Source organism: Hemitrygon akajei, unplaced genomic scaffold (genome assembly GCF_048418815.1).
Source record: "Hemitrygon akajei unplaced genomic scaffold, sHemAka1.3 Scf000153, whole genome shotgun sequence".
Lineage (NCBI taxonomy): Eukaryota > Metazoa > Chordata > Chondrichthyes > Myliobatiformes > Dasyatidae > Hemitrygon > Hemitrygon akajei.
Genome location: NW_027332039.1, coordinates 597,929 through 623,530, shown reverse-complemented (window position 1 = coordinate 623,530; position 25,602 = coordinate 597,929). Strand labels below are relative to the sequence as shown.

Here is a 25,602-nt window from a genome sequence, read left to right as displayed (position 1 = left end):
CAGAGAGCTGCTGGTGACCGCCTGTGTCCCGATCGGAGTGATGGGCCGATCAACCCCCAGAGAGCTGCCGGTGGCCGCCTGTGTCCCGATCGGCGTGATGGGCCGATCAACCCTCAGAGAGCTGCCGGTGGCCGCCTGTGTCCCGATCGGCGTGATGGGCTAAAGAAGGAGCATAACAGAAAAGAAGCCGGAGAGAAAAGCCAGGTTCAGTCTGAGGCAGGACTGAAAGGGGCAAGTTCTGAAAAGAGAGGCACAAGAGACTGCACCTGCTGGAATCTCGAGTAAGAAACATGAGGCTAGAAGATCTGAGTGGGTCGGGCAGCAACTGCGGAGAGGAATGTACAATCGACTTCCCGGGTCGAGATCCTTCATCTGGACTGTCTCAACCCGAAATGTCAATTTTCCATTTCCCTCCACAGACGCTGCCTGACGAGCTGTGTAACACCAGCAGCTCGTTTTTACTTTTCTCCAGGTATAAAGACAGTCAGGCTGGGGGGTGACACGATTGTTCAGTAAATATTTAAAATGATTATTAAATTAGTTCATACCATGCGATTGGGGATGTGGAGGATATTGTGCAGAGAGGAGACAGATGCAATGGTGCACTGAGATGCTCCCACAACGAATGATCACACTGGGCCTGTCTCAGAATGAGGGAAATAAGAGACAGACACAGTCTCGCAGGGCTGGGCCAGGAATGATGATTCCTCCGGCTGGAGTGTGTAGCCAAGCGCCACAGACTCAAAACCCGAGGTCATATTTGGGGGCTCGGCAGGAAAATAGTGATTCTGAGTGAATAACAGAATCAGTGAGGGGCCGAATGGCCACGTCAGCGCCTGCTGCTTATTTTCTAAATCGCGAGTTGACCTTTGCACCTTGTTCTCCCTTGGCCTTCAGCCTGTCGGATTACACAGGGGAGCGGTGAGAGCTCCGGAGATCCATCAGCAGCCGCTGCGGTTATTTCATGCTCTTGTTATTTATCCTGTTTCTCCATATTTGCATTTGCACAGTTTGTTACCTTCAGCACTCTGGCTGATCTTTCATGACGCTGTTATAGTTACTACTCTACAGAATTCTTTTTAGTATGTGCGCAGGAAAATGAATCTCGGTGCTGTATGCAGTGATTTATTTGTACTCCGATAATAAAACTTACTTTGAACTTTGAGCCTCAGGGAACTTGCTTTGATTCTGAGAACAAACTGTGACTGACATCTCCAGTTCCCGGCAGCAGCCTGACCTCAGACAAACTCACAGCCAATCAGAGAACAGCGCTGGAACAAACATGCTCTCATTGGCGGAGCGTGTCAGTGGGCGGGACGCCGAGCGCTCAGAATGGAACCGGAAGCGACTGGACCCGGTGAGAAGTCAGAGATCGGGAGCGGCACTTCGGGTAAAGTCTGCAACACCGGCCGGGGTCTTAATTCCTTCAGGTGGCAGAGGTGAGGAGACTGGGTGAGATTCCATGAGATGTTTCAGCAACACGGAGGGTGCCTGGTCTTTCCCCGCCGTGGATCGGAGCCGGTTGTCCGAAGCTGCCTCCCAGACCCGTCCCCTGTTGCTGGGAGACAGGAGATGCCCTGCAGTGGCTGCCGAAGGATCTCCGGAACTCTCACCGCATTTCTGTGCAATCTGACAGGCTGAAGCCCAAAGGGAAATATTGCACAGGTAAACTTGTGCTTTAGGAAATAAACATGATCGTTGTGGCCATTCGGCCCCTTGTGCCTTCTCTGCCCTTCATTCAGCGCCACTTTCCCGCAGTGTTTCCGTCACCACTGTGGCCCTAAATTTGCCTTTTGAACTTAGAAACCTTGTGGAGAAAATTGCAAAAATTCACTGCACTCTGGGTGGGGAAATTCCTGTGAGACTGTCTCAGTCAGACCACCTCTTATTTCTCTAATTTTGAGACAGTCCCGGCCTGTGTAATATCTCCGAGGACACAGCCACCCCCACCCAATCAGTCAATGTGGGAAACCTTCTCTTCATTCCCTGCATCCCGAAGGCGGACTCGGGGAGGGAGATCAGACTTGTGCACAGTGTTCCTTGTCCGCTCTCACCGGGACCCCATGTACAGTATCGTCAGCATCAACGACAGAATGAATGGCTTCCCGCTTGCAGAACAGGGGGAGCATCTCACTGTGGTGTGAACTTGCTGATGTATCTTCAGGCTGGATAACTGAGTAGTTCCCCTCCCTCACACAGAGCAGGTGAATGGCCTCTCCCTACTGTGAACTCACTGGCCAGTCTGTGGGTAGGCTGTGAGTGAATCTCTTCCCACACTGAGAGAAGGAGAATGATATCTCACTGCGATCAATCATCTGGCAATTCAGAAAGGTGAATAAGATGATGAGGGATAGAGGCTTTTTTCCCAAGAGTGAAAATAGAACATAGAATAGTACAGCACATTACAGGCCCCTCAGCCCACAATGTTGTGCCGACCCTCAAACCCTGCCTCCTATATAACGCCCCACCTTAAATTCCTCCATATACCTGTCTAGTAGCCTCTTAAATTTCACTAGTGTATCTGCCTCTGACTCGGGCAGTGCATTCCACGCACCAACCACGCTCTGAGTGAAAAACCTTCCTCTAATATCCCCCTTGAACTTCCCTCCCCTTACCTTAAATCCATGTTCTCTTGTACTGAGCAGCGGTGCCCTGGGGAAGAGGCGCTGGCTGTCCACTCTGTCTATTCCTCTCAATATCTTGTACACCTCTATCATGTCTCCTTTCATCCTCCTTCTCTCCAAAGAGTAAAGCCCTAGCTCCCTTAATCTCTGATCATAATCCATACCCTCTAAACCAGGCAGCATCCTGGTAAATCTCCTCTGTACCCTTTCCAATGCTTCCACATCCTTCCTATACTGAGGCAACCAGAACTGGACACAGTACTCCAAGTGTGGCCTAACTAGCGTTTCAGAGAGCTGCCTCACTACATCGCGTCTCTTAAACTCTATCCCTCGACTTATGAAAGCTAACACCCCATAAGCTTTCTTAACTACCCTATCTACCTGTGAGGCAACTTTCAGGGATCTGTGGACATGTACCCCCAGATCTCTCTGCTCCTCCACACTACCAAGTATCCTGCCATTTACTTGGTACTCTGCCTTGGAATTTGTCCTTCCAAAGTGTACCACCTCACATTTCTCCAGGTTGAACTCCTTCTGTCACTTCTCAGCCCACTTCTGCATCCTATCAATGTCTCTCTGCAATCTTTGACAATCCTCTTCACTGTCTACAACACCACCAACCTTTGTGTTATCTGCAAACTTGCCAACCCACCCTTCTACCTCTACATCCAGGTCGTTAACAAAAATCACGAAAAGTAGAGGTCCCAGCACAGATCCTTGTGGGACACTACTAGTCACAACCCTCCAATCTGAATGTACTCCCTCCACCATGACCCTCTGCCTTCTACAGGCAAGCCAATTCTCAATCCACCTGGCCAAACTTCCCTGGATCCCATGCCTTCTGACTTTCTGAATAAGCCTACCATGTGGAACCTTGTCAAATGCCTTACTAAAATCCATGTAGACCACATCCACTGCACTACCCTCATCTATATGCCTGGTCACCTCCTCAAATAACTCTTATCAGGCTTGTTATACACGATCTGCCATTCACAAAGCCATGCTGACTGTCCCTGATCAGACCATGATTCTCTAAATGCCCACAGATCCTATTTCTAAGAATCTTTTCCAACAGCTTTCCCACAACAGACGTAAGGCTCACTGGTCTGTAATTACCTGGACTATCCCTACTACCTTTTTTGAATAAGGGGACAACATTAGCCTCCCTCCAATCCACCGGTACCATTCCCGTGGACAACGAGGACATAAGAATCATAGCCAGAGGTTCAGCAATCTCTTCCCTCGCCTCGTGCAGCAGCCTGGGGAATATTCCGTCAGGCCCCAGGGACTTATCCATCCTAATTTATTTTAACAACTCCAACACCTCCTCTCCCTTAATATCAACATGCTCCAGAACATCAACCTCATTCATATTGTCCTCACCGTCATCAAGTTCCCTCTCAGTGGTGAATACCGAAGAGAAGTATTCATTGAGGACCTCGCTCACTTCCACAGCCTCCAGGCACATCTTCCCACTTTTATCTCTAATCGGTCCTACCTTCACTCCTGTCATTCTTTTGTTCTTCACATAATTGAAGAATGCCTTGGGGTTTTCCTTTACCCTACTCGCCAAGGCTTTCTCATGCCCCCTTCTTGCTCTTCTCAGCCCCTACTTAAGCTCCTTTCTTGCTATCCTATATTCCTCAATAGACCCATCTGATCCTTGCTTCCTAAACCTCATGTATGCTGTCTTCTTCCACCTGACTAGATTTTCCACTTCACTTGTTACCCATGGTTCCTTCACCCTACCATTCTTTATCTTCCTCACCGGGACAAATTTATCCCTAACATCCTGCAAGAGATCCTTAAACATCGACCACATGTCCATAGTACATTTCCCTGAAAAAACATCATCCCAATTCACAACCGCAAGTTCTAGCCTTATAGCCTCATATTTTGCCCTTCCCAATTAAAAAATTTCCTGTCCTTTCTGATTCTATCTTTTTCCATGATAATGCTAAAGATCTGGGAGCGGTGATCACTGTCCCCCAGACGCTCACCCACTGACAGATCTGTGACCTGACCCGGTTCGTTACCTAATACTAGATCTAGTATGGCATTCCCCCTAGTCGGCCTGTCAACATACTGTGACAGGAATCCATCCTGGACACACTTAACAAACTCTGCCCCATCTAAACCCTTGGAACTAATCAAGTACCAATCAATATTAGGGAAATTAAAGTCACCAATGATAACAACCCTGTTATTTTTGCACCTTTCCAAAATCTGCCTCCCAATCTGTTCCTCGGTATCTCGGCTGCTAACAGGGGGCCTATAGAATACCCCCAGTAGAGTAACTGCTCCCTTCCTGTTCCTGATTTCTACCCATACTGACTCAAAAGAGGATCCTGCTACATTACCCACCCTTTCTGCAGCTGTAATAGTATCCCCGACCAGTAATGGCTCACAGGAGGGGGCATAGTTTTAAGGTGCTTGGAAGTCGGTACGAGGGGGATGTCAGAGGTAAGTTTTTCACACAGAGTGGTGAGTGTGTGGAACACACTGCGAAGGTGGGAGAGGTGGATACAGTAGGGTATTTCAAGAGACTCTCGGATAGATACATGGAGCTAGGATGAGTAGTGGGTGATGTGGTAGGAAATTTCTAGGCAGTTTCTCAGTTAGATTGCATGATCTGCACAACATTCTGGGACGAAGGGTGTGTAATGTAATGTAGATTTCTTTGTTTCTGTATGAACTCCTCACCTTCTAACAAGGCAAGGATCAGGCATCCAGAGTGACCATCAAATTGTCTGACTGTATTCCCGTCTGCATGAGAATGGGCTGTTTCTGCCTTCGATCAAACTGTGACTTGGCTCAGTTTGTTCTTTGGTATTATTTCAGTTCTGGTCATGTTCCACAACACTGCAAAGAGCACTTGTTACTACATGTCTGATCCTGGAGATTTTCTGATTCCTTGGATTCCCTCCCCCCAGCTGATGGACAGTGATGAACACATTGATGGCAATGGCAATGACATGAAAGTAGTTATTCTCATTGGAGTGTGGCACTTTTGTGATGTGAAAGCCATAACTCAGCTGGCATCGAGGACAAAGCTGTTTTGAATCCTTCTTTACCCAGAGAGAACTAAATCTGACGGAAGGATTTTTTTGCCATACAGCACTAATTGCCATTTTTACTGATTGGAAAGTAGACTTTTCATCCAAGATTAACTCGGAAATATATTTTTGTTCCGAGTTACTAATCCTTGCATTTCTATAGCTGGACCTCGGCAGTGTTTGGGAGATAAATTCGCTCACATTTCCTCCGACTGCACCGGGACAACGCTGGCAGAGTCACGCATGGCCACACTATTACCCAGAAGGCCCCGCGGACGAGAAACCTGTCTTATCAGCCAGCCAGCGATGCGCATGCGCCGCAGAAATGGCGCGCTCATGAGCTGAAAACACCCTGGGACCCTGGTATGGATCGTGGGGCTGAGAAAGAGGGAACTGACCGGTGCTGTCCTGGGATGCAGGACCAGTGCGGCAGGAGCTCACAGTAATAACCCTTCAAACGCGTTTCAGACGCCGGAGATTGATTCCCGCCCGGAGACCCTCCTACCTGCGGCTGGTCCTTGTGTGCCTCTCGTCTACTGAGCGCATGCGCGATATTCGGGATGTCCTCCTACCTCCGCGCATGCGCATGTGAACAAATAGGAGAAAATCTGCAGATGCGGAAATGCTGGAGGAAAATCAGAGGGGCCGGCAGCAACTATGGAGAGGAGAGAACAGTCGGCGTTTCAGACCGAGACCCTTCTTCAGGACTGGAAAGGAAGGGAGGTAGTAAGAATGTGGGGGGAGGTGAGATAATAGTGTGAACAGAAACGTGGACAGGACAGTTTTTTGTGGGTCTCCAGTACCACTCATCACCACTTCCGGCAGAGAACCACCGGCTGTGCAAACTGGGGTCTGTCTGTCAGGAAGGCAGTAACCCAGGAGTCAGTGAGTTTGTCTACGCCCATCCTTTGCAGGTTGTTGCACTGAAGACGTGACTGGATTGTATTGAAGGCACTAGCGAAATAAAAAAAAAGCGATTCTCACAATGCCAATGGGAGTGAGCTCGCTGCAACAGATAGATTATGTATCCACACCCTCATGAGGTTGGTAGGCAAACTCCAGAGCGTCCAGGGTAAGTCAGGACCAGCCTGTCCATCACCATCATCACATGAGATGTGAGGGCAATTAGTCTGTTGTCATTAAGTTCAGATGGAGTCGCCTTATTGAGCAAAGGAACCAAGCAGGAAGTCTTCCACAGCACCGGTGTCTTTTCCCGACTCATCTCAGATTGTAAAGGTGAGACAGAATACCAGAGAGCAGGCTGACACAGGCTGTTCACCTGTTCCTTGTTTGCAAAAGGACTCATCCAGACATCCGATTTGCAGAAACAGCAGTGCGTTCACTCTGGGGAGAGGCCATTCTCCTGCACCTAGTGTGGGAAAAGATTCATTCAGTTACCTGAGCAACTGAAAGGTCAGACAGTTCACGCAACGGAAGCAGCTGTGCACCTGTTCAGAGCGTGGGGAGAGTTTCATTCAGTTAACCCACCCTGAGAGGCTCCAGCGAGTTCACAATAAGTAGAGGCCACACTTCTGTCCTGAGAGGGCACAGAGATTTACTCAGTCATCCAACCTGCTGAAACTCCAGCAACTTCACTCCAGGGAGGGAGACATGAGGGAGCTGTGGAATTCATTGCCATAGACCGCTCAGAGGCCGGATCTCAGTGTTTACATAATCAGAGACTGAACACCGGTTCATTTTCCACTCTCGGACCTTCACTGAGACCATTTCACATCAGTACATGTTTTACAAACAGTACATTTCAATGTTCAAGATCAACGTAAATTTATTAAAGAAGTGTGTTAACCGGGGGCATAAGAACGATTTATTTTTTCGTTGGCAAGGCAACTCAATGCTCACCCCCATCCAGGGGTAGGGAATGGGACCAATTCCAGAGGAGGATGGTTTTGTGACTCTGGGGCTTTGTAATGGAACCCTAACTCCATCCTCCTCATTCCCCTTTTCCCTCCTGACTCCCCTCCCTCACACTCCAATGCATGTGTTTGTGTGCTCTCTCACCCTCCATCAACGATGTCCTTTCTCCACCAACACACTCACACTCTGTGCACACTGCAATCCCTGTGGGCTCAACCGATCCAAATATTTAATGCCCTCCCTCTGGCACCAACTCCTTCGCCACGTGTTAAACAAATTATCCTTCCTATTCCTGGCACATGGCATAGATGGCAGTCCTGAGATCACAGCCTAGTATGAGCTGTCTCTTTAATTAGCACCTCACTTCCTGAACTTCCTTTGCAGAACCTTGTTACTCTACCCCGTTCCCATCTGAGCCGCAGAGCCATACCAAGCGCCAGAGACCCAACAGCTGTGACTTTCCTTTGTGAGGTCATTCCCCCAGCCCACCGGTGTGTAAAGTGATATACCTGTTGTTCAGGGGATGGCCACAGGGATGCGCTGTTGTGACTTTCCTTTGCGAGGTCATTCCCCCAGCCCACCGGTGTGAAAAGTGATATACCTGTTGTTCAGGGGGATGGCCACAGGGGTGCGCTGCACTCTCCTTCCTGACTGTCACTCAGTTTCCGGTGCCGTGACCTTGGGTGCAACTACTTCTCTCTATATGACCTACCTATCACCATTCCAGCATCAATCCCTTCCCTCCCTTCCCTCAGTAGTCAAGGGTGCATTTCATTCGGTCCCGGCGACCTATCTAACTTTCAAAAGCTCCAGAACATCCTCTTTCTTAATGACTATACACTCAAGCCTTTCAGTCCAATCAGGTCCTATTCACTGGTGAATACTGAAGCAAAGTATTCATTAAATACATCCGCTACCTCCTTCCGCTCCATGCACATGTTTCCACAATTGTACCCGATTGGTCCTATTCTCACACGGCTCATCATCATTATTGTAGAAAGCCTTGTGATTTTCCTTAATCCTGCTCGCCAAGGCCTTCTCATGGCTCCTGCTCGCTCTTGTCATTTTCTAGAGCTACAATAGTACCTATTTTCTTGAAACTTTTGTTAGCTTTTCTTCTTAACGAGATTTTCTACATCCTTTGTCCACATGGTTCTTTTACCCTGCCACCCTTTCCTCACTTCAATGGAACATACCTATGCAGAATGCCATACAAATATTCCCTGAACATTTGCCATATTTCTGCAGTGCATTCACCTGAGAACATCTGCTCCCAATTTATGTTTCCACGTTCCTGCCCAATAGCATCGTATTTCCCCTTACCCCAGTGAAATGTTTTCCCGAATTGTCTGCTCCTATCCCTCTCCAGACGCCATGGTGGAGGAGATAGAGTTGTAATCGCTACCTGCAAAATCCTCTCCCACCGAGAGGTCTGACGCCTGACCAGGTTCATTTCCCAATACCGGAAATCTTGCCACAGACGCGGCTTCAAGAGTCTGAGCATAGAATCCAAATCAAGTGCAGGTCTATTCAGCCGATGTGTGTATGAGCTACTGACGTCTTCAATCCGGAACGATTTACCTGATGTTCCAACGGATTAACTGCTAATTACAACCTAAATGCAGCAAAATAGATTTTCTTACCGCTAATTTATAAAGCTGCATCATCTACATACTGTGATTTACCCACCCCAGAACCTATCTCAGACAGAATATCATTAATCATAATATTAAAGGACTGCAATACTTCCATGTAGGGTCCGAATATGAGTTTCCCACCCTCACCTTCATCGACTGCCGAAATAAATAAGTCTGAAAAACATACAATCTCGCCTTCACTCCTAATTTTCGTAATTTAATCAAAAGTCCTTCATTCCAGAACATATCATCTGCCTTTTCAATATCAAAACATACTGATATTACAACATCTTTATTTAACAGTACTTTCCTATTCTCATCTTCCAAACATAAAACTGAATCGGATGTTTTCTACACTTCCGAAATGCACTCTGATACAAAGCTGTATCACCTCTCTTCCAGAATATAATCCAAACGCTCTATCACCATAAATTCCATGAGTTTACATCAATGATTTATGAACGATTTAGCCTCTGACCAGAAGAATCAGACGGGGAGCTCCCAGGTTTCAGAGTCGGCACTAGAATTGCCAGATTCCATCAGAAAGGAAGTTGCCCTAACTTCCAAATACGATTAAAACATACATTGAAATATTATCACAAGAGCGTTGTCAGGGCATGTGACTGATCATACAGCAACACATATCATTCTTTCCTGCCGACATCTGACCTGCAATAAGAAAAGCTTTCTTAAATTTACAGATGGAAAATTCGACATCAGTAATACTACCATTGCTGCAGTTGACTTCCAACGCATTAGGGAGTTCATTTAGAACGTCCACATCTGCCAACACCTCAAAATCTATGCGCAACCTCAAATCCGTGTCCACCCTCAAATCCGTGCTCATCCTCAAATCCGTGCACAGCCTCAAATCCGTGCACAGCCTCAAATCCGTGCCCACTCTCAAATCCATGCCGACCCTCAAATCCGTGACCACCCTCAAGTTCGTGCACACCTTCAAATCCGTGCCCGCCCTCAAATCCATGTGCATCCTCAAATCCGTGCACACCCTCAAATCTGTATGCACCCGTAAATCAGCCTTCACCATCAAATCGGAGGGAAACCCGCAAATCCAATGCTGCTCCCTAATCCGCGTGCACCCCCACATCTGCGTACAGACAAACACAGCTTTTGTAGCAGAACAATCAGCCCATTGATTGCTGGCAACATGTCTCTGTGCAGGGACCCAAAGGAAACCGATCTGTTAATCCAGCACATCGCATATGCAATTATGTTGGCTGAGCTTCCAACAGTAAACCCTACCGACTGCTGGAATGACCATCTTAAAGACTCATCAACACCGAAAAGGAATCTGATCAAATTACAACTTTGCAAGGACAAGTTTCACCCACCCACTTTAAGCCTAAAATGACGGCAACTAATTCTGATGTACAAACTGGAAAATGGCTAGTACGTCGTTTCTTTATCGTTCTCTGCAATTCAGGCACAAAAACAGCCACACCAACGTTCCCAGTAAAATTATTTTTAGAAACACCTGCAAAAATGTTCTATCTTATCATAATAATTTTCTTTAAAATACTGATCACCCAAAAGACTCCCAGTCATATCAGAATCCTTGGAATTTATTAAGTCAACTAAAGTCATTGAAACAAATAACAGGGTGGCATTAGCAGGAAAGCCACAGTGGAACTTATTGCATCATCCAGCAAACACATATCCCGAGCCAGAGAAGAGCATATCCACCCAATACTAAACCCTCTCTCCCTGTGATGTTTACACACATTTAACAGGACGGTCATTTCTTTGCCCCTCAAATCAATCCAGTATGTTCACATCAACTTGAACCACCGCATCCGTAAGCGTCATTGTCCCATTTCAGCCAGTAAATTCGAAACCTTATGGCACCACAACACAATTTGAGAGGTTGTGCGTGTAACACATCCAAACAAGTTAAAAATGACTGCACATCTGTCTGAAATCTCCCATCATTTTCCTAAACTCCAGGGAATAACTTCCTAACCTATTCAACCTTTCCCTACAACTCAGTTGCTCAATTCCCAGCAACATTCCGGTAAATTCTCTCTGCACTCTTTCAATCAGATTCATATTTTCCCTGTAGGTTTGTAACAAAAGCTACACGAATGCGGCCTCGCCAGCATCTTATAAAGTTTCAACATACCATACCGTCTTCTGTACGCAATACTTTCATTTCTGAATGCCGATGTGCCAAAAGCTCTCCGTACGAACCTATCTACCTGTGAAGCCACGTTCAAGTCATTATAAATCTGTATTCCTAGATCTCTCTCTTCTACCGCATTCCCCGATGCTCGACTGATCACCTGATTTGTCCACGCAAAGTGTAACATCTCACACAGGTCTGTATTAAAATTCATCCGCAATGTTTCAGCCCATTTTTCCATCTGGTCCAAATCCCCCGGCAAACTTTGATAGCCTTTCTGATTGTCTACAATACAACACAATCTGGATGACATCCACAGATTTGATCCGGTTCTTCACATTAACATTCAGATTGCTGATATGGATGACAAACAACAACATCCCTGCGCCACTCCACTAGTCACAGGCTTCCAGTCAGAGAGGCAACCGACTGTTTCCACACTCTGCCTCCTCCAATTCACTACCTCATTCCGAATGCCCAGCGACTCAACCTTCTGAACCAATTCCGAAGCGGGACCTTGGCAATGGCCTTGCTAAATTACCTGTAGACCACATCCACTGACTTTCTTCCATCAGATTTCTTAGTCAGCACCTCTGAAGACTCTGTAAGATTGATTAGACATGGATGCATCACGCACAAAGCTATATTGACTGTCCCTAATCAGGCACTCGCTCTCTAAGTACGTATATATCCGGTTCCTTAGAATAACTTCCAATAGCTTTCCAACTAAATATTAGTTGAGAGTTTCGCTCAGGGCTAACAACCCGGGCTGGCCAAACAGAACAGTCACAGAAACGGCAATGAAGAACACTCCAACATCCGTGTGCGCTGGTATTCCTCTGTCTCCACCAGGGACTTGCATAGCTCACTGGTGAACCGAGTGGAAGCTACTGACACGATAATGGAAGTTGTGACCACCGCCAGGACCCACACTGAAACTGGTTTCAGCCAACAACCAAGAGAGTTGGAAAAGCTTCATTACTGTTCTAATCCTCTCATCCTCCGACACCCCCCAAACAGGCCCACACCTATATATCCATGCGCACCCCATATCTGCCCACAATCCGAATCAAAAAGCATCCGCAAGAGCGCACACATCCTTATCAGGTGCTACCCAAATCCAGATCATATTATCCCAGAACAAGAATCAGTTCAAAGTGATCTCAAAATGGAGGGCTGGAAGTACAGTCTTCCAAAATGGCCTCCTCCATCGTCCAGCACATGGCAAAGTTCAAAGTTTAAAGTATCTTAATTATTAACGTATGTATAAATTGTGCAATTTTGATACTCTTCAGAGCCCAGATTCTTCTGACATTTCCGAATCTGTGCGAATCTCCAAATACGCGCTACCCTTCACATTATCCATGAACGTATCCCCACTCACTTGCAATGCATGTCCCCTGGGAAATGGATACATTTGGTCCACTCTATTTATGCCTCTCATAATCGTATAAACCTCCATCGAATCTCTCCTCAGCGTCCATCGCTCCAGAAGAATCAAATCAAGTTTATCCGGACTCTCGGGATAAAACATATGATCTGAACCAGGCAGCATCCTGGAAAATCTCTTCAGCACCCTCCCCAAAACCTCAAAATTCTTCTTATAGTGGGGTGATCAAAATGTATCCAATACTCCAGATGTAGCATAACCAGAGTTTTGTAGAGGTGCAGCATAATCTCCTGACTTTTGAACTCAATTTCTCGTCTATTAAAAGCATGAATTCCATAAGCCTTCGTAACCACCACATCGACCTATGTAGCCACTTTCAACGAGATATTGCTTTGGATCGAAGTTCTCTCTGCATAGCAACACTGTTGAGGATCTTGCCTTTACTATGTACCATCTCCTTGCATTTATCGTTATTAACCCCCACCTGCCATTTCTCAGCCATTATCTGCAACTGATCTATATTGCGCTGCATTCTTTGCCAGTTTTCTACCCGATCCAAAGCTGCACAGATCTTGGAATTATCGGCAAATGTACCAACCCATCCATTTACATCTTCATCCAGGTCATTTCTTTTCATCACAGACAGCAGAGGTCCCAGCACAGAACCCTGTGGAATACCGCTAATTGCAGGATTCCGGCTTCAATAAGTCCCTTCAATCACTCCACTCTGTCTTCTGTGTGCAAGCCTATAATTTTATTCAGAGACTCGTGGATGCCTGGTATGGTGGTAGAAGGAAATACATGAGAGGTTCTGAAGAGACGTGTGGGATAGGCACATGGATGTCAGGAAGTTGAGGGATATGAACATGGCGTAGGTAGGAAGGATTAGTATTCGGGTGTTTTTGATTTGCTTTGGATCTGGCTCGGCACAACACTGTGGGCCGAATGGCCGGTTCCTCTTCTGTACTCTTCTATGTTCCATGTGTCGAGTAAAGCATAAACCATTTGTCTGTTCCCACCTCCTCACCACAATGTAATAGTTATGTTGTTGTTATGCGGGTGGAGGGAAAATCATCGCTCTTGTGCTTCTTGATTTCGTCTCTCGGTATTCAGTGTCTCTCCACCCTGCCACATTGCTCTGGCCCACGGTTAACCACTGTCTTATTGGGATCTTCCTCGCCCCCACACAAATTTTCAGGTTAATTTCTATGAATATGCTGAGGCGATAGATTTACTACTTGTGATTGAAGTGGGGGTGATGTTGGATTGTAGAGCGTGAGTGTCGAGTTTGGAGTTAGGGTTTCTGTGAGTGTTTAGGAGGGGAGTAGGTGTTAGTTTCTGGGTAGGGCTGGGAGTTGGAGATGCAGCCCTCCACATGTGGAGAGCGCGGGGTGGATGAGACCTGGTGTTAATTGAACTTGTTCGTGGGGCTCGGGCCAGGGTTAGTCGGGCTGCAGTCCGGGATATTTGGGTTCTTGGCCCTTAGACCTGAGGATTCGGGTGAGCGGTAAGGCTGGGGATGTACATGTGAGGCTGGGGGAGACAGGGTTGTGGAGTTTACGGTGGGGCAGAATGTGGGACTCTGTCAGATCGGGTTGTAAAACAATTTTAATCTGGCCCACGCCTTTCATTAACCAAGTCCAACAACAGTCAGCTTAATTAATTGGGTGGCACTGTAAAGTATCAGTACCGTAAACTGAGGTCTCTGGGTAATTCAAGACTTTAATTACTACTAACCATTACCAGGGCGACATAGCAGGGTTGATCAGGCCAGGTGTGTTATATTCCCATGGACAAAGATACTGAAAACCATGTCATCTCGAGTTTAACGTGTTTCGGACGTCTTTATTTGAATTTATTTTAGCAATTTGGGTCATAAAATGATTTGAGACCGAGTTATAAGGCTTCATCTCAGAGTAAGATGTAACCTCCCTAATTAAACTTTACTGCAATCTGTATTTCGCATCTGGGTGTGGTGGGTCGCCCGGTTTAAATCAACAGGGTTTACTGGAGATTCAGTCACTCCACCCTGTCACGGAGAGATTAGGGCGACCTGTTTTCTTTGGTTGCAGTTTAGCTATCTGGATACCTCTCGTCTTCTTGGTATCTCGGCTTTTTGATTGATCGAGGAAATGAAGAGCATGTTAGGTTAGATTAGGTTGTGATTATGGGGCCAGTGGGAAAATCATTCCTCGTGCTTCAATTCAATTCGTGATCCACTTCTTCCAGTTGTTCACACTCCCCTGCTTCTCCCCATAACCTTTAATTCTCTGGCTAATCAAACACCTATCTATCTCTGCCTTCAATGTACCGAATCACTTGCTCGTGACAAAAAAATTCGGCAGATTTACCACCCTCTGACTAAAGTAATTTCTCCGCATGTCTGGTCTAAATGGACGTCCTACAATCCAGAATTCGTGCCCTCTTTTTCTAGACTCCATTATCATGGGAAATAACTTAGCCATATCTGACCTATTCAGGCCTTTTAACATTTGGAATCATTCTATGAGATCCCTCCTCATTCTCCTGAACTCCAGCGAAAACGGGCCTAGAGCTGCCAGACGTTCCTCATACGTTAACCCGTTCATTCCTGTAATCCTTCTCGTCAATATTCTCTAAACCCTGTCCAATGTCATTATATCAATTTAAAAATAAGGAGCCCAAAACTGCACGCAATACTGTAAGTGTGGTCTGAGGAGTGCTTGTGAAGCATGAATGTTGCATCCCTGTTCCTACATTCCAATAAGAAACAACTACACCAGGTGTATCGAGCTGCAACTCCTTAGAGACCTCGTCAGGGGACTGGAGCTGCAGCACGATGACCTTCGTCTGGTCAGGGAGAGTGAGGAGGTGCTAGAGAGGAGCTATAGGAACGTAGCCGCCCCGGGACCACAGGGCACAGAGAAATGGGTAACAGTTAGGAGAGGGAAGGGCAAGAAGCCGGTATTAGAGATACACCGGTGGTTGTCCCCCTTAACAATAAGTATTCCTGCTTGAGTACTGTTGTGGGGGGGGGGGGGTGATTGCCTTCCTGTGGGAAGCAACTCTGGCACAGAGTCCGGCCTATTGGCTCAGACGGGTAGAGAATGGAATAGGATGGCAGCAACGATAGGAGACTCTATGGTTAAGAGGTCAGATATGCGATTCTGTGGACGCAGGAAAGAACCTCGGATGGCCATGTCCGGGATATTTCTGACCGCGTCCACGATATCTTGAAGTGCGAAGCAGAGCAGCCAGAAAAAGGTCTGCAGGGAATTAGGAAAAAGTTAAGAAGTAGAACCTCAAAGATAGTAATCTCGGGATCACGTGACAGTAAGTTCAGGAATAGAATGAGATGGAGGATGAATGCGTGGCTGAGGGATTGGAGCAGGGGGCAGGGATTCAGCTTTCTGGATCATTAAGTCCTCTTCTAGGGCAGTGAGACCTGTACAAAAAGGATGCTTTGCACTTGAATCCGACGGGAGACAATGTCATGGCGGGAAAGTTTGCTAAGGCTATTGGGGAGAGATTAAAGTAGAATTGCTCGGGATTGGGACCCGAACTGAAGTGACGGAGGAAAGAGAGGTTTGCTCACAAATAGAGAACGTTTGGAGACTGTGCGAAAGGGAGGATTAGAGGCAAGTGATAGAGAAGGGAAGCGCTCAATCCGGTGGTTTGAGATGTGTCTATCTGAAAGCAAGGAGTATCTTGAATTAAGCGGATGAGCTTACAACGTGGATCTGCACTTGGAGCTATGGTGTTGTGGACATTACAGAGAATTGGATGGCGCACTGGCAGGAATTGCCACTTCAAATGCCAGTCGTTAGATATTTCAGAAAGGACAGAGAGGGAGGCGAAAGAGGTGGGGACATGGCAGTGTTGATCAGAGATAGTGTCACGGCTGCAGAAAAGGAGGAAGGCATGGAGGGGTTGTCTACGGATTCTCTGTGGGTGGAGGTTAGGAATAGAAAGGTGTCAGTAACTCACCTGGGTGTTTTCTTTTTACAGATCACCGAAGCGCAACAGGAACATCGAGGAGCAGACGGGAAGACAGATTCTTGAAAGGAATAATAATAACAGGGTTGCTGTTGTGGGAGATTGTGAGTCAGTAACTCAACTGGGTGTTTTCTTTTTACAGATCACCGAAGCGCAACAGGAACATCGAGGAGCAGACGGGAAGACAGATTCTTGAAAGAAATAAAAGAATAACATGGTTGTTTTGGTGAGAGATTTTAATTTCCCAAATATTGATTAGCATCTCCCTAGAGTGAGGGGTTTAGATTGGGTGGAGTTTGTTAGGTGTGTTCAGGAAGGTTACTTGACACAATATGTGCGTAGATAAGTCTACAAGAGGAGAGGCTGCACTTGATCTGCTATTGGGAAATGAACCTGGTCAGGTTTCAGGTCTCTAAGTGGGAGAGTTGTTTGGAGATAGTGATCGCAATTCTATCTCCATTAAGACAGCTTTGGAGAGAGATAGGAACACACGAATTAACTGGTTTAACTGGAGTAAGATGAACTATGAGGCTATTAGGCAGGAACTAGGAAGCATCAATTGGAAACAGATGTTCTCAGGGAAACCTACTGAAGAAATGTGGCAAATGTTCAGTGGATATTTGGTGGGGTTCTGCGCAGATACTTTCCAATCAGACAGGGAATGGATGGTAGGGTACAGGAACCGTGGTGTACAAAAGCTGCTGTAAATCCCGTCAAGAAGAAAAGAAAAGCTAACGAAAGGTTGAAAAACTAGGTAATGATATGAATCTAGAAGATTATAAGACCAGCAGGAAGGAGCTTAATAATGAAATTCGGAGAGCCAGATGGAGCCATGAGAAGGGCTTGGCGGACAGAATTAAGGAAAACCTCAAGGCGTTCTACGAGTATGCGAAGAGCGACAGGATAATACGTGAGAAAATAGGACCAATCATGTGTGACAATATAAAAGTGTGTATTGAACCGGAGGAAATAGCGGAGGTATTTAATGAATACTTTGCTTCAGTATTCACAATGGAACAGGATCTCGGTGATTGTGGGGTGACTTGCAGTGGACTGAAATGCTTGAGTGTATACTCATTAAGACAGAGGATGTGCTGGAGCTCTTGAAAGATATTCAGTTAGATAGGTCGCCGGGACCGAATGAAACCCTTGACTACTGAGGGAGGGGAGGGAAGGGATTGATGCTGAAGTGGTGATAGGTAGGTCATATAGAGAGAAGCAGTTGCACGCAAGGTCACGGCACCGGAAACTGAGTGACAGTCAGGAAGGAGAGTGCAGCGCACCCTTGTGGCCATCCCCCTGAACAACAGGTATATCACTTTACACACCGGTGGGATGGGGGAATGACCCCACAAAGGAAAGTCACAGCTGTTGGGTCTCTGGCGCTTGGTATGGCTCTGCGGCTCAGATGGGAACGGGGTAGAGTAACAAGGTTCTGCAAAGGAAGTTCAGGAAGTGAGGTGCCAAGTAAAGAGACAGCTCATACAGGGCTGTGATCTCTGGACTGCCATCTGTGCCATGTGCCAGGAATAGGAAGTATAAACTATTTACCGCGTGGCGAAGGAGTTGGTGCAGGAGGGCAGGCATTACATTTTTGGATCATTTGAGCCCACAGGGACTGCGGTGTGCACAGAGTGTGAGTGTGTTCGTGGAGAGAGGACATCGTTGATGGAGGGTGGGTGAGCATGCAGGTCCCTCTCTCTCTCACACACAAACACATGTGTAACGGGGTTTTTTTTTCTTTTTCTTTGTTACTGTGTATGTAATCAAAATGGCGTCTTTGTTTTGTTAAAAGTAGGAATGCTGGCGCCTGTGTTAATAGTAGGAAAGCTAGTGTCTTTGTTATGATAAGTGCTGGAAGCTTGTTTGGGACTATAAACTGATTGTTGGTGGGGGTTTTGGGGAGTCGGCGCGATGGAGTGAGAGAGAGAGGACGGGGTGCTGGAAGCTGGGCGACGGTACGGACCCCGAGCGGGGGTCCCCGGCCCAAGGTTTTCGGTGAGGAGAGGAGACGGAGACAGAGGAATGTGGAGCGTCTGGTCGACCACCGTGGGGGTCCCAGGAGGCGGGTCGAGGAGTTCGGAGGGGATCGAATACCAGAAGACTTCAGTAATTGAGCTCCAACGTTTGTGCACGAAGTGGGTTGGACTTTGATAAGTTTGGCGCCTTTTCTTTTTTTTCTCTTATTCATATATACTGTATCGTTAGTAATCGCTTAGTTATAGTAATCTTTATAAATTGTACTCATTTAATCGCATAAGGTGTACTGTCTGTTTTTTGAGCGAGGCGGGGACATCACACAGCATCCACACCAGCTGATTACCCAGTTTGGCGGGGCCGAAGGCTGCTCCCCCCTAGACGAGAACGAGTTTGAGCGATGCCTGAGGTGACCCAGGGGTTACATTGTGGGTGCGATCGTCCGGGATTGATTTCTGTGGAAGCTGTGTGATCGCCCTCTTTAAATTGTGTCTGCGGCGAAGAGCTGGTGTGCCTTTGTGGGTGTGCGATTGCCGGTTATCTCTGCATGTGTGTTGGGTGGGGTGGCTGCTGTTGGTAGCCCGGAGGTCGTTGTTCGAGTTCCGACTAGCGCTGACGAAATGGTGGTGGTACCATGGGTTGTTCGTACTGTTTGGAGAGTGAGGAGTGACAGGTTGGGATGTTTCAGCTATGGTGGGCTCCGCCCGGTTGTTGGAATAACGTCCAGCCCTAAAGGGGCGGAGCAGACCTCTCAGTTGTTGGGTGAGTGGCAGTGCGTGGCTGAGGGAAAGCGACAGGGATTGGTTGAAAGTTTGAGTAGGCGGGCTGGTAGCGTTGTTAGAACTGTCGGGCGCAATTATCTCGAAGTGACAGCTGCCAGTTCTGGGAAAGTGTGGGAAAATGCGTGTGGTTCGACTGGAAGTCAAATGCCGCAGCTGGGGGGCTTATCATATCCGTGGCAGGAGATTGGTGGGAAGTTTTTAGGGTATCCCTTTTGGTTAGGAGGGCAGATAAATTGCTTGCGGAGACAGGGGGATCTGTCAAGGGGATCAGTTGTTCCGTTGATCCGAGAGATGTCGGGAAACTTAAAGGAGGCCCAGTGGGGGAACGGCTTGGGGTCTCTGGGGGAGCACGTTCCCAGCAATGTACCAAGGAACTCCCGCAAGGAACAGACCCTATTCCTGAAGGCTTAGAGGGACCACGCACTCAGGTGTTGTTACGGATGGATGGAAGTCAAGTTAAAGCCATCCTCGGCACCGGGGCACCGGTTAAGTTGCTGTACAGTTTGTGTTATAACCGCTTTTGGAAGCCTTTACCCTTGATGACATTGACGGCACTGGAGATTTGGGGTACCAGTCCCGGTGATTATAAAGACGACGGTTGTTGGTCAGTGAAAATGGAGTTCTTAGAGGCAAATGTGGAGGTGACTGAGGTTCGTGAATCGTTAATGCTGATGTGTCCGGACCCTGTTGAGACGGGCAGCGTTTCGGTTATGGAGAGAACCAATATCCTGTTGGTGCGCTTGGGGGCCTGCCCGGAGGAGGCGGGTGAGAGCTGTTTGGAGGCATTATCGATGCACCCAGAGTTTCGAGCTGCTTGTGCGGACGTGTGTAGCAGCATTGGGCCAATACCGAATTCAAACGAGAGCCGGTGGTGGTATGGCCTGGAGGAGTATCTGAGGGTGAGACCCTCTTAGTGGACGCTGCGAAATACCACCAGGGAGGGGAGTTGACTGCTGAAGACACCTCGGTGAGGCAGAGGTTGTGGCGACTGGCCCCTACAGCGTGGCAGACGTAGGCAGCGTGTGTGTGGATTATATTGGGCCATAGAGGCGATGGCCTATCTGAGTAGTGCGAAGAGGTTTACGGTGCTGGATCTGAGGAGTGGATGTTGCCAGATCCCGATGAGTGAGGCCGCCAAGGAGAAGACGGCGGTTAAGTTTCCTAGGAGTCTTTCCGGTCCGAAAAGATACCACAGGGTATCTCCGGAGCCCTTGCAACCTTCCTGCAGGGCATGTGGAAGACCATGGGGTTGTGGAGGCGTTTGGAATTTTGACGTATGTGGATGATCTCCTGGTATTTGGATTTGCCTCAGGAGAATATGAAGTGAGGTCGTTGCAGGAGCGGCTGAGAACTACAGAGTTAGTGTTTTCTGGACATGTGCCAGGGCTGGCGAAGGTCGCAGCTCGTGAGTGTCTGTCTCTACGGAATCAAGTTTGAAATGAAGACTGAGAGACCGGAGAGAGTGATCTGGACCCATTTGAAAGATGTACAAGTTGGAGAGAACGAAGAAAGTTGTTTGACTGAGGGCCACAGCAAACTGAGAGCCTGGAGAAGGTAGTTTGCGGAGGTGAAGAAATTGCGGACAAATCATGGAAGGGGGAAGCGGTAGCTTGAAGGGAACCTGAAGATGATAATCTCAATTGCAGGAGGCTGAAGAGACTGCAGGAGCAGTGCAGGCCACGTGTTTCTGTTTGGAGAAGATCAAACAGCAGCTACTGATCGAAGAAATGAGGATGAATACGGATTCAAAGGCTGATGGCTGGATGTGTGGTACATGCTGCCTTTTGCTGACTTTCCCTCGATTGAGGAAGAGACCTTTGGCCCTTCTTCCACTGAGTCAGGTGTAGTGGGGAGGGTTAGCTGTGTGCAGTGTGGGGTATGAGTGAGAGATTGAAAGAGGAGTTGGTAGTGGACCCAAGGTATCCCCAGCTGTGTCCTAGCCTAAGAGTTTAGGTGAGGGGGGTACGGAGGTCTCAGAAGGGTTAGGGAACGCCCAGATAGTTGGCCTATATAGCGCCTAAGGAACAGGGCGTGAGGTTTACTGTGTGGGGAGAAGATGTCACTGCTTGTGCTTGGGTTACGGTGTGTTAGCAGGAAAGGTGACGAGTTATCTAATAGTCATGAGGACATGACTTTTATTTGGTGGGGGGAGAGTGTAACGGGGTTTTTTTTCTTTTTCTTTGTTACTGTGTATGTAATCAAAATGGCGTCTTTGTTTGTTACAAGTAGGAATGCTGGCGCCTGTATTAATAGTAGGAATGCTAGGTTCTTTGTTATGATAAGTGCTGGAAGCTTGTTTGGGACTGTAAACTGATTGTTGGCGGGGCTTTTGGGGAGTCGGCGCGATGGAGTGAGAGAGAGAGGACGGGGTGCTGGAAGCTGGGCGACGGTACGGACCCCGAGCGGGGGTCCCCGGCCCAAGGTTTTCGGTGATGAGAGGAGACGGAGACAGAGGAGTGTGGAGCGACTGGTCGACCACCGTGGGGGTCCCAGGAGGCGGGTTGAGGAGTTCGGAGGGGGATCGAATACCAGAAGACTTCAGTAATTGAGCTCCAACGGTTGTGCACGAAGTGGTTTGGACTTTGATAAGTTTGGCGCCTTTTCTTTTTTTTCTCTTATTCATATATACTGTATCGTTAGTAATCGCTTAGTTATAGTAATCTTTATAAATTGTACTCATTTAATCGCATAAGGTGTACTGTGTGTTTTTGGGCGAGGCGGGGACATCACACAGCATCCACACCAGCTGATTACCCAGTTTGGCGGGGCCGAAGGCTGCTCCCCCTAGACTAGAACGAGTTTGAGCGATGCCTGAGGTGACCCAGGGGTTACATATAATTTTTCTGAGTTTTTTATTTGGACGGACTGTGCAAGTACGGGTGGGCATGTTATGTTTGTGTTTCTATGAGATAGAGAATGGGATCCCACAAGGCAGTATTTGTAGCCCTCCGTTATTTAATTTTATGATTAATGATATTTTCTCTGAGATGTGAAAATGGGATACCCTGGGTAAATCACAATATACAGCTGACGTAGCTTTATAGATTAGAGGTATTAATTGCAATTTACAATTAATAGGTCAAACAGTGGGCAGATTGATGAGGATTTTAAGCTTTCAGTCGTTAAAACGCATTACGTGGTTTACAAACAGGATTAATAGACTTGCACTAGATTTTAAATTATATGATTAATATCTTGAGGAAGTGTCAGTGGTAAGATTTCTCAGTATGTGGATGGATAATAAGCTGACATGGAAGCACCTATCAGTAAAATAATTGATAAATGTAAAGGAGCTTTAAATCTCCTCAGACATCCATGTAGGTATTCTTGGGTGCAACATGAAAATCTTTTTTGACCAATTATATTTGTTTAATTTGATCTGTTCTTGATTATGTCTGTGTGGCTTATGGATCAGCTTCATCTTCAAATAAAAAATGTTTGTATGTGATACAATTACAAACTTTAAGATTGTTTTCTAGTGCAGTAATGTTGTCTCCTGTTTTGGCTTTACTGATTGCAATGGGACAAATGCCCTCAAAGTAACAGAGGTTCAAGTTGATGTCAACATACTGGATTAATTTGTGGGGGCAAGGAAATGATCATCCTGTTAAAGGTGTGCTGGAGGACAGTTGGGGACATCACAAGAAGAGTGTTTTTTGTTTTGGGTGTCTGTGTTCTTACCACGCTGGGAATATGGGTGTATTTCATGATACAATATGTCCCACTGTAGCTTTCTCTGTAACCCCGCCTTGTTTTTTCCAATGACTTCAGCTGATTTTAGTTTACATGATAGGATTCGGTTCTGCCTGAGAGTCTGTTGGTTCATCAGTATATTAATGAAAGTTATTATCATACAGTAACCATTTTTACAGATGAATCAAAAGATTAAGTTAACTGGGAATGTTGGTGTGGCTGTTTTTGTGTGCCTGAATTGCAGGTAATGATAAAGAAATGACTTATAGCCATTTATCAGCAGAGGAAGCAGAATTCTTTCCCAACAGTATAGGCTTACAGTGGGTGGAGGAAATTGGTCCTTATAATTTGCTCAGAATACATTTCGGTTTTGATGAGTCTTAAACAGGTCATTCTGGCAGTAGGTCAGATTGACTGTTGGAAACTTGTCAAACGGTATTTCATATATAATGTTTGATTTATATGTCTGCACATTATGGGCGCTGCACATCACACTGTTGAGGGAAATGATGATGTTGACTGTTTAGCACCAAAAGCTGTTAAATGTTAAGCTGCCGATATAGACCTTCCACTTAGCAAATTAGAAGCTAAAGGGCTGGTAGTGTTAAGAATTAGGGGTTTATGGCAAGAAGTAGGATAATGGACATAAGGACAGACACCTTTACATAATACATAAACCTGTTGGGTTTTTAGAAGAAGGGCTTAAAACAAGGGAAGGAATGATATTGACATGACATAGAAATGCCCAAACTATGCTTAATTATGCTTTCTAACTAATTGGAAAACTTCATTCTGTGTCATGTACATTTTGTCATTATGAAACTGTCGAAACGCTATTTCAATGTGAAGCGTATAAGGCTGAAGAAAAATCAAATGCAGTCTTCAGTACAATCTTTGCAAGGGGAGATAGTTTTCAGATGAAAACTATTAAATTATGGGACTGACTTTAAATCAATTCACAGTTTGAGCTGGAAAAGGCATGTAATAATTGTGTTAAACCTAAGGAAATGACATATAGGGTAACAAAGGTGAGTGGGATGTTGGATTATTGGGATGCTCTTAAATCCAACAAAAGGCAACGAAAAAAGCCATAAGAATGGTCAAGACGAAATATGAGGGCAAACTGACCAATAATATAAATCAGGATACTAAAAGTTTAGTTTTCAGTTACATGAAGAGTGAAAGGGAGATGAGAGTTGAACTGGACCACTGGAAAATGATGCTGGTGAAGTAGTAATGGGGGACAAAGAAATGGCAGATGAACTGAATGAACAATCTTCAGTGTCTTTTCCGGCCAGCAACGCCCCCACTTGTCCCATTTAACCTGTCTCATTACGGGTGGACTTTAGGACCCGGGGGTGCTCAGGACCCGCCGCCCGCAGCTGCTGCTGAATGCCTGGTGTTTCTGTTCGGTTGACGGATGCGGTGAACGAGTTAAAATTAATCGATCGACAATTCTCATGTCATGTTTATTTCACTCCAGAGAACACTACAGCACAGAAAACAGGCCATTTGGCGCTTCAAGTCTGTGTGGAAACCTTATTCCGTGCGTCCCATTGACCTGCACCCAGTCCGTAACCCTCCAGACCTCTCCCATCCAGGTATCTATACAATTTATTCTTAAAACTTAAGAGTAAGCCCGCATTTACGTCAGATGGCAGCTCGTTCCATACTCCCAACACTCTCTGAGTGAAGAAGTTCCTCCTAATGTTCCCCCTAAAGCTTTCCCCTTTCACCCTAAAACCATGTCCTCTCGTATTTATCTGTGCTAATCTAAATGGAAAGAACCTACTCGCATTTACTGTCTATACCCCCCATAATTTTGTAAACCTCTATCAAATCTCCCCTCATTCTTCTACGCTTCAAGGAATAAAGTCCTAACCTGTTCAATCTTTCCCTGTAACTCAACTCCTGAAGACCTGGCAACATCCTAGTAAATCTCTGAACTCTTTCAATTTCTCCAACCTCTCCATGGATACCTCATGTCTGAACTTTCTGAACTAACCTCCCATGTGGGACCTGGTCAAAGGCCTTACTAAAGTTCATGTAGACAACATCCACAACCTTTCCTTCACCTACTTTGCTGGTAACCTCCTCGAAAAACTCTTCAAGATTCATTAAACACGATCTACCATGCACAAAGTCATACTGACTATCCTTAATCAGCCCTTGGCTGTCCAAATACTTGTAAATCCGATCTCTCTGAACATCTTACAATAACTTACATACTACTGATGTCAGGCTCACTGGCCTGGTTTACTATTGGAGCCTTTTTGAAACAATGGAATAACAAGAGCTACCCTCCAATCCTCTGGCACTGCACCCGTGGCTGAGGACATTTTAAATATTTCTGTCAGGGCCCCTGCAATTTCTACACTAGTCTCTCTCAAGGTCCAAGGAAATATCAAGTCAGGCCCGGGGGATTTATCTACCTTTATGCGCTGTAAGGCAGC

General features: G+C 46.5%; 1 long non-coding RNA gene across 1 annotated transcript in view; it reads left to right on the top strand.

Moving 5' to 3' along the window:
- LOC140724021 (uncharacterized) overlaps window positions 1–25,602 on the top strand; it is a 45,949-nt gene that overhangs the window by 9,763 nt on the left and 10,584 nt on the right. Inside the window, exon 2 of the long non-coding RNA XR_012098023.1 lies at window positions 24,633–24,750. This is a non-coding gene — a long non-coding RNA (uncharacterized lncRNA). The remainder of the gene's footprint in view (window positions 1–24,632; window positions 24,751–25,602) is intronic.